General features: G+C 42.6%; 1 protein-coding gene across 2 annotated transcripts in view; it reads left to right on the top strand.

Annotated features, from left to right (window-relative positions):
* Positions 1–4,909: 4,909 nt before the first annotated feature.
* Positions 4,910–9,940, top strand: part of FHIT (fragile histidine triad diadenosine triphosphatase) — a 1,373,604-nt gene continuing 1,368,573 nt past the window's right edge. For both annotated transcript variants that reach the window (XM_029917797.1, XM_029917796.1), the window contains exon 1: positions 4,910–5,046. The gene's annotated coding sequence lies outside the window, so the exon portion shown is untranslated. The remainder of the gene's footprint in view (positions 5,047–9,940) is intronic.

Genomic DNA, 9,940 nt, shown 5'->3' with positions numbered 1-9,940 from the left:
TAGGCTTTCTCACTTCACTGAAGCCCCTACAACTGCACTGAGATCTTTGTTCAAATGATATCTCTTCAAAGAGGTCCTCCTGATCTTCCCAGCCAACAGAAGCCCACCCATCATCTTCTAGCCCCACTGTGCGTTTTTTTCTTAGCATTTCTCATCGCCCTATAATATATTATAAATGTGTATATTAATGTATGGTCTTCTCTACTAGAAGTTCCATGAGAGTAGTAGGGATTTTTTTTATGACTTTTTTTTACTGTTGAATCTGCTAGAACCTAGAACCATGCCTGGCATATGGTAGATGCTCAATAAATATTTGTTGAATGCATTTTTAAAGTTGCCTCACAGTTAAGTAATTCATTTGATAGTTACAAGGCTCTCAATTGCCCTTTGGGAAACTAAGACGTGTGCTTGTGAAATCGTCACGAACTGGCTCTTGGGACTCTTCCTGCCCTACTTCCACTCTGGATTGTGGACTGATGACTCTACCTTGTCTGAGCTCTGGCACTTTCCACATGCTGTTGTCTCTGCCTGGAACTCCTCTTCTCCTCCACTACAGGGTAGAATCGACTCATTCTGGCACTGACTTCTGAAGTATCACATAGATTTGTTCACCAGCTTATTTGCTTATGGTCTCTGTTCCAGTGCAATATCAGGGTCTGTGTCTGATTCACTGGTGAATCCCAGCCCATCTCACAGTGGTTGGCCCAGAGAGACCCTCAATACGTGAAAAACTGAGCTGAAGCTGCGTACCATTCTGCACTAAGTCCTCTATGAAAGAAATATACTTTTTAATTTTTAGGAAATGATTTAAAAAAAGTTTTTTTTTCCTCCCCAAGAATGATGGAATGCCTTTAAAGCTCCAGTGAAAGCAGGCATAATGTGTTTAGAGGCATAATTTCTTGAAAGAGAGTGAGGAAAAATCATAGCTTATCTTTGAGCCACCCTAGTGAGATCACAGCTTGGATGCTGGGCTTAGTTTTATATACCTTATGTTCTAGGTAACTGGAAGATGATTGCCAAAGATGGCAGTAAGAAGGATTAAGTGTGATTATTTATGAGCCATAGTTAAAAGAAGACAGCATGCATATGTTCACTAACTATAGGGAATAGACCAATCTCTAAATATCGGATGAACAAATCCGCCCAAGGAATATATTTAACACAGAACAACAAAGGGATAAATAAGTGGAGAGAGTAAAGAAAGATAGGGAAAAAATGTAGAGAATTTTCAGCATGTCACAAGATGGTTCTTATTAACAACCAGATTTCTCCAATAACAGCCAAAAAGCTAGATGATTATGGGCTGAGAAATTTGTGATGGAGACGTGAGCATCTGCGTACAGCTGAGTTTCCCAACCTTTGAACGCTTTGTGTTACAGAAGCAATGTATCATTTTTTTTATAATATAATCTTTTCTTATTAGAGATGATTTTTCCAAATATCCCCAAGTTCTGGATTATGACCTATAACATACGGCTGAGATGAATTATGCAGAGAGTTGAACTCTTTGACCTCAAATGCCTTTCTAGTTTTGAAATTCTATTTCCATGGTAAAGATTTTCTTGTGGGTCCTGTGTGCTTGAAGCAGATGCTGTTGGGAGGGGTGTATGACTTAAGTAGAAGAGTATGTGACCACCAGGCTTTCCACACGTTAGGATGGCCTCAAGCTTTGTGATAATGGGAGGTTATTGTAGGGTCACTTTTGTCTCTTCATGGTTTAGCTCAATGTAATGAGTGGTGCAAAGTTGAGCCCTTCTAGTACTTCCTCTATTTGCTTTGTATTTATTGAGTGCCTACCACTGAGTAAGACACAAACAAAGTTCATGCCTTCAGGGAGCTTACATTTTATTTGGAGGAAATCGGTGATAAACAGAAGACGAATAAATGGTGACTGTAACTTCAAGTAAAGTTATATGCTATGAAGAAGTGCTACAATGGACTATGCATAGAGGTCTTTCACAAAACTGTCTTCTACCTCTGAAGACCAAAGTCTGGCTACTTAGTGTTAATTTCTTAAAGATCCCAGGCCCTTTATTTGTGTTTATGGAATATCACAAAATGAATAACATATTGTCTTCAGGACTATTTCTTTCAATTCCCTTTCCTTCTTCTCTTGATCTCCTTCCTCCCCTTTCTACTAAGCCCCAGTCCCACTGAAGCCTCAAGTCTCCAAAGAGTTCCCAGTGTGAGAGGCTTTTATTGCTCTAGATTTTGGTGTGTGAGAGAGAGAGAAAGAGAGAGAGAATTTAGAAAGTACTGTCTATCTTAATTGTTCACATGATGAAATATAAAGGTGATAGATTACTTTTTGCTTTGTTTTTGGTATTTAAGTTTTGAATTATTCTTATTCTGCTAGTGTCAGTGATATGAGCTTATGGTGACGCAAAGCCACCTGGAGCAGATCCTCTTGGAGCCTTGCCAGTACCCCCTATTCCCTCACCACTTCAGTGGCAGCTCCTATATCTCTGGCTTTCTCTGGACATTGAGGCAACTCTGTCCTCTCACATAGCATGCCTGAAGAGCCAGGGACTTACCCGCCCCTGAAAATAGCCCCTGATTACTGACTGATGGGAGTGAGTATTTAAACAACCCAGTTCTTTTGTCCCTCTGGTGGGATAGCTCAGTCTACGGGCACGTGTTCCACATTGTTTCCTATAGTTCCTCAGGAGGATTAAGCTCAATCACCCTTTGTAGTAACATGCTGTTTTGTCTGTCTTCCCTTCCCTATTTCACTTTTCTATTCTACTGGTGTTTCCTGCAATTAGCCACTTGCACTTGAATACCTGTTTCAGGATATACTTCTGGGAGAACTCAAGCTAAGATCCCATCTTCTGGGGATTGTTAATCAAGTTGCAGATCAGACAGTCACCCCCACCCCCATTTGAATGTCCTGGGTCCATGGCAAGTGCCATGTGTTAATGCTCTTTTTGTAGGTATATATTGCTGAAGGTCATGGCTGACCTTGAGTCAGCAAACAGCATAGCTCACAGTTGAAGTAATGAGTATATGTTCACACTGGGCTGCCTAACAATGGTTTCATAATCATTAGACACCACTGTTTAAATCCTGAGTATATTCATGACATTTACCTTTTGATTGCTAAGTAGAAGATGTAGTGATTATAGGTTGATACTTTCTCAGAAGAGTCTAGTTGTTGAGCTTTCCATTTTCATATGGTTCAATGATTCCTTCCACATTTAGTCTGGCTGCTGACACATGTGTTGAAATCTCTCATGCCAATCAGCCTGAGAAAAGCTGGTACTGCTGAGCTGAGTCTGTGCTCATAAACGCTAGAAAGAACTGTTGTATCATAGCAAACAACCCCAGATTGACAGAGATTAGGCTAGAAAGCCTGAACAGGGTTTTAATTTTTATGCACAAAATTAGTCTTTATACATATTGATCACATTTCTGTTTCATCTGTGTGTTTTCAATTTCATCTAGTTATCACAATTCTCTAATATTCTATGTGGCCCCAGTGTCTGTGTGCTGACCTGTAAATTGACCATAATCCACAGTGACATTCTCTGAGAGCCAAGCTTCCTAGGACATCAGTGTTTCACACCAGGACATTTTGTAGGACACCTCGCTACTCTCCATGGGGTTCAAACATCAGAAAGGATGAGAGATCTAAGACTTGGTATAATCACCTGCATGTAATGAAGCAGGCCAAAGAAAAAAATGAGGGAAAAAAGGAAATGGTGTCAGGAAAAGTAGGGACGTATCTCAGCGTTTGTCCGAGTGTAATTGCTCTTTGTTTTTCCTTAAATGTAAGATGACTGGCAAATAAATGTTCTTTCTTGGCACTTGAAATGGGAGGAAAGAGAAAGGAAGTAGGTAGTCCTGAATAAAGGAGGTTGGCATAGGAGCATAACATATAATATCGAAAGTCTGCAGGACAAGATTCTAGTCCCCGTACATGAGCTGCATGACCTTGTGCAATTATTAGCTGTTCTGCAATTTGCAATTGCGTTTGTTGTAAAATTAACTTTACTTCTCATACTCCTCTAGACCAGGGACATGTTGAAGGTAGGAATTACTTCTGACTCAGTGATTTCTCCAGCATCCTAGACTATAAAGATTTTGAATTTGAAAAGGGAGCAAGCCCCATGATGGTCGGAGATGGATTTAAATAATCTGCACCAAAAAAAGGAGAGTAGAAAATAAAGACTACTCTAGATTTCATTTAATTATTCAAAGTATATTTACTGAGTACCTATTACTATATGTATTTCTAGGTTCTAGAAATATTGCAGTGAGCAGAACAAAAATCCTGATCTGCTTAGCTCTTCCATTACAGAGGATAAGACGATATAAAAGATAAATGAATTACAGTGCTGGTAAGGAAGAGTGCTAAGTAGAAAAACAGCACAAAAAAGGTAGAAAGGAAGGGACAAGGGAGTTTGCGGTGCAATTTTGGTTAGGATTTCAGGGAAGGCGGAGTGTAGTTGTAAACTGGATCAAGTGAGGGTCTGCGAGACTGTGTGATGAGAGAAACATGAAGAAAAGAAAGCTTAAGGAATCAAGAACGATCCAGAGAGAGTAGAGGAAGTGAAAGTAAATCCAGCCAGTGAGGTGGGGGGTGGTTAAACACGATTGGGAGAAAGTAGGAGGAAAAAAAGCAGAATAGCCTGAAGAATCTTATTTATTTTGCCACTTGGAGAAAAAGAAAGATTGTGCAGTTTATGAAAAAAAATCCCTTTCCAAGGCGATTCTCAGCTCAGATGCTGTTTTTAAAGCAACAATGTTTCCCCCACCCCAGAATCAGCGTTACTGACATTCTGGCTTCTGATTGGCCCTGTGTAGGCCCGTACGTTACGCCTATTGGCCCTTTCTTCTGTTCAGCGCCATCTTAGGTCCCGCCCCCGCCGCGGCGCCGTCTGGGAATTGTAGTGCCTTCACCGCTCCGTCTAGTCGCGGGACTTTTTGCCCTCCAGTTCCCGGGTCCCTCAGGCGGCCACCCCAGTGGGCACACGCCCAGGCGCCGCTCCTGCCCGGCGCTCCCTCCCTCTGCCTTTCACTTTCCAGCTGCCAAGATCTTGGAAGGTAGGGGCGGGGGCAAGCCCCAGTCGAAGAGTGTTTCTGGGGTGCGGGTCTGGGTTTCCACGCGCGTCTGGTCCTTACTCCCGCAGTCCAGTGGGACGGGGTCAGACTCGCACAGTTCCTTGAGGCAGGGAAGGTTGCCTGTCCGGAGGACGCTCCTACCCCTTGAACCTTTTCAGGCCCCATTCTGAGCACCAGCCCTAACCCTAACCTGCCCCTCATTCGCTGCATAAAGGGGTAAATTGAGGCATGGGGCCACGCCAGCGGTTCCAGGGACCCCCTAGCACCCAGACCTGGTGGTGTAATTGGCACTAGCCGCTTTTGGAGGGTTTTCCAAGGTCATAGGCAAGTAGCAGAAATCGCTACCCCAACAGAACTTGGTTAATCACCCAGCTTTGGGATCCGCAAAGGAAGAGGGCTAAACATGTGCCCAAGAAATGCGCCAAGTAGGTAGAGGGAAGGCAATATTTTGGGAGGGAATCTTACATTTGATATTTTAAAAACACAAAGCACGGACTTCTTTATGGTGGGGGAACTCAGGAAAACTCGTTTGGACTATTTTATGGATTAATGTAGTTTTTATATTAAAACGTATATACGTGTGGGGGGAGGGAAGAGGGGAGGCTGGTTAGTGGAACTGGAGTTGGAGGGTCCTCTCTAGGATAAAATTCTTCTGTTCTATGACCCTGGATCAGACACTCAGAATGCTTTATTTGGGAAAAAAGAGCTTAATGATCTCTACCGAAGTGGCCCAAGGATGCTGCTGACTGGAACCGAAAGCTAAGAGAGGTCTTGCTTGTGAAAAGTCTGCCACTTGCAAACTTACTGCTTTATTATTTCCGATTCCGCAAGAAATGTGCTAGGAACCAGCAGAAAATGAGCTCAGGGGTTGTTGTAGAAAAGCCCTGACCTGTGCTGGGCCTGGGACTACCGAAAGCGGCTTCTATTCGCACCTGTTAAACCCGTGTGCCTGAACCCTCCCTCTCAGGCTCCATGTTACAGCCGGTGGCCTGAGTAGCGGAGGGGCCTGGGAGTTGGAGTCCTGCTGCGTATTTCCCGCGGGTTGGTACTCCATCTCCCAGCGGGCTATGTGGTGCGGCGAGGTGTCTCCTGGGAGATGAAGTCTCATTTCCAGCCGTTCTGTGGATCGGCCCCTTGACTCGGAACTACAACTTCCATGTGGCACTGCGTTCTTGACTGCCAGCCTCTGTGTCCACCTGCCTGGAGCTGGGACTAGAGAGAATTGTTTAGGAAAGCTGTCCTTTGTTGTTGCTGGGGACTGAAGAGATATATCTAGTAAAGATGTCTTTTGTTGTTGTAGGTCTCCTCATCACTGATTGTATACGCTGTTAGGAGTATTAGATAGGAGAGTATTGTATATGCTTTTCCAAGTATTATGGAATATGCATGCTTTCAAACACAGCTAACACTGGATAATTTACAGATGTTCATATCACTTCTTTTCATGACACTGTACCTCCCATCTGTAGATGAGGAAAAATCTTAAGACGATTTGTCCACGATCACACACCTAGTAATAAAATTGAATGTATGTTCATTAATACACATTACATTTAGGTTTTATAATTTAATTTAATTTTCTCAAAAGCTGTATGAGATTTTATATGCATTTCACATATAGGAAAACTAAAAGTTTTAGTTTAAGCAATTAAAGTTAAGCAACTTGTCCAAATTAGCTCAGCTAGTGAATAGAAGTACTAAGATTGTGACCCAGTCTCCTTGACAGTCTCGACTTAGAAAAAAAAAAAACAACACGCTTTCCGGGGGTGGTGGGTCTGGGTGGCTTAGTCAGTTAAGCTTCTGACTTCCCCTCAGGTAGGGCTCTGTGGTGACAACTCAGAGCCTGGAGCCTGCTTCAGATTCTGTCTCCCTCTCTCTGCCCCTCCCCATTCTCTGTCTGTCTGTCTCTCTCTCAAAAATAAATAAACATTAAAAAAAAAAAGAAAAAAAGGAAAGAAAAGGACCCCACCTAACAGAGTGAGAAGGAGCCCAATGTTTGTGAGTACAGAATTTGGAATTTTTCCATTATACCATGTTTCCTCTGTAGTCAGAGACTAAATGTTAGAGCTGCAAAAACCTTTGAGATCATTTAAATTTAAGGCAAAGATCTTGGAACAGTTCCTGGCATATAGTAAAGGTTCCACAAATGTTAGCTATATTTAGCTTTATAATATCTTTCTTTTAGAGACGAGGAAACTGGACCAGGTGGCAAAGCAGTTTGCCCAAGGTCACACGGTTGGTTTGTGTCAGAGATGAGACTAGACCCAAGTGTCTCATTTCCTAGTCCAGGGTTATTTTCATTCTACCAGCAGTCAGCTAGAAGGAGCACCAGATGTGAAGCTATTTAGATAACGGTTTCTCCCCTAATTTGTTCTTTGTAGGCCATAGGGCAGGACCAGTGTTGTATAGTTCCTTTTCTTATTGGTAAGGTTGTAATATTTCATTAATTCAGCAAATATTTTTTGAGCATCTTCATATGCTTGTCCTTTTTTGAGGCAGGGGCTACATGTGTTAAAGTAGCTCATGAGTTAGGACTGGAAGGACCTTAAAAACCATGTAATTTAACTCCTTTATTTTATAAATGAGGGAAGTGATCCATGGTCTTCTTCTCATGCCCTTGTGTCAAAAGCATCTTGTTTCTGCCAGGAGACAGGCTTCAGGAGGCCTCCTAGTACTGTATGTGACTCTTTGCGCTCCTGATTTCTTTTACTTGATGTTCTCATCCTGTAAATGTTTGGTGGAATGCTTTAGGAACTGTTTCTGGGCTCCTCTTTTTATTTGTAGATACATGCAGCTTTAGTATACTCCCTTTCTATTTTGGGAAGGTCTTGTTTTGGCTCCCAATGCTTTTCTTTTTCCCTTTTGTTCTTTCAGACCCCAGAGAACAAAATCTGACACTGTGTTTGCATTCTCGCAAGTTCCAGTCCAACCCTCTAATATAGGGTATCAGAAATAAACACATGAGTTGTTTGAATTGTATAAAACTTTTGTTTTAGAAGACACATTGGCCCTTTCAGTTCATAGATGATAAAGCAGGTAACTCACTCCCTGCGTGTGAAAGATGGTTTCTACGTAATTAGTTGATAAACTAACATTTTTATACATCATTGGCTCAACGTTCATAAGCAGTCATTATGGAGGCATTCTCCCCAGGCCCTCCTGCCCCCGCCCTACTGCCCGCCCCGCGCTCTCCCAGCAAACAGTCTGCTTGTTCAGCTTCCAGCACGTGTCTGCCCGCTAGCAGGCACTGAAAAAATATTTGTGAAATAGCATTCATGAGCTTCCCTGAGCTCTCTTCCCACATCTTTTACTTGAATCTCTTTTAAGATAGAAATGCTTTGAAATATAAGATGGAGCAGGTTGCTTTCCTTTCAGTGTCTCCCTTGCGAAGAAAAATCCCAGCCTCTGAGGTCATCATCCGCCAAGGGACTGTTTCTTTGGGAATGTCCATGTCTGTGATTTCTCAGATGAGGAAGTGATCCAAATAGCAACACAGAGCAAAGAAGTCCTACAGCGTGGTAGTCTGGAGGCCTATGATTTAAATCTCAGCCTTCCCTCTTAGGTTACTTAGCCGTTGGTTTCTTCTGTAAAATAGGGATAATGAGCATTTCTACCTCAAAACGTGATGATACAGATTCAATAAGACAGTGTTTTTAGTTTAAAGCTTGGAGCATGTTGTCAGGGACTCAGTAGCTAGTTTTCAATAGAGGGGTAGTAGCTCTTATTTTTGTTATAAAGATAAAGAATATATGAAAATATATCACACTTATTCACGATTTAATCTTGAGGCACGTGTCTATTTTATCTAAGGATTTGCCACCTGTTTTCTTAGAACAGCCAGGTCGACCATCACATTTCAAGTGTGAAGTTGTCCGCAACTTTGATAATCGGTCTTGCCAGCATAGTGATTCTCTCTGTGTGGGTAGAGAGATAGTCCAGCTTTTGGCTTTCTGTTGCCTGCTGAGAGGCTCTGATCTGTGGTTCCATCCATATATTAAATTAAATATCAGATTGAAAAGTGGCCTGCCCTTGTCAGTGAGGCCTTCTTTCTACTACTGGAAAGGACTAGGCTTCTTCCAGGTGCCTCAGGGTTAAAGTGAAACAGTCATCCCCCTGCTGGTGAGTAACCCCAGGGCAATGGACACGTGGACATGGCAGGTGTCTCTTTAACGCTGACAACTGCAGTAGCCATGAGGTTATTGATGAGGAGGTGAGTGAGAGAAAAGGGGACAGGGGAGGAGAAATGGGGAAGAGCAAAGAGCAGATGGCCAGAGGGGACAGTCCTCAGTAGCCTAAGCGTGTATTTATTGGGCACATCTATCTTGCACCTAGCTCTGTGCCAGGCACTGCACTTACAGGCACTGGAGATGCAGCTGTGAACGTGGCTGGCATGGAGTTGGTTGAGATGGTGGGTGGTGGTTAATTTCAGGCAGGGGAGAGCTTAGATAATCGGGAGAGAAGGAAGGCAGGGAAGAGGAAGTAGGAAAGGAGGAGTGTGTATTGGGATTTGATGAGTGGAAAGTCTCTATGTGTGGGGTATAAAAATCACTGGAGGTGGAACATGGGGAGACTGGGCTGCACAGGCAGCCACGAGTGATACGATTCAGAGTCCAGTTACCCATATTGTACAAAAGTGTTGGACTTTATTCCAAGGGCATTTGGGAAACCATTTTATAATCCTACGTGGGGATATGAAATGATAGGATTTGTTTTCTCAGAGTGTGGATGCAGCATAGATGACGAAATTGTGAGAGAGAATTATCCAGGTAGGCCCGTGTTTCTTTCTTTCTCTTTCTTTCTTTCTCTTTCTTTCTTTCTTTCTTTCTTTCTTTCTTTCTTTCTTTCTTTCTTTCTTTCTTTCTTTCTTTCTTTCTTT

This window comes from Suricata suricatta, chromosome 12, assembly GCF_006229205.1.
Source record: "Suricata suricatta isolate VVHF042 chromosome 12, meerkat_22Aug2017_6uvM2_HiC, whole genome shotgun sequence".
Lineage (NCBI taxonomy): Eukaryota > Metazoa > Chordata > Mammalia > Carnivora > Herpestidae > Suricata > Suricata suricatta.
The sequence above is the reverse complement of the archived record's forward strand: the minus strand, read 5'-3'. Positions and strand labels throughout refer to the sequence as shown.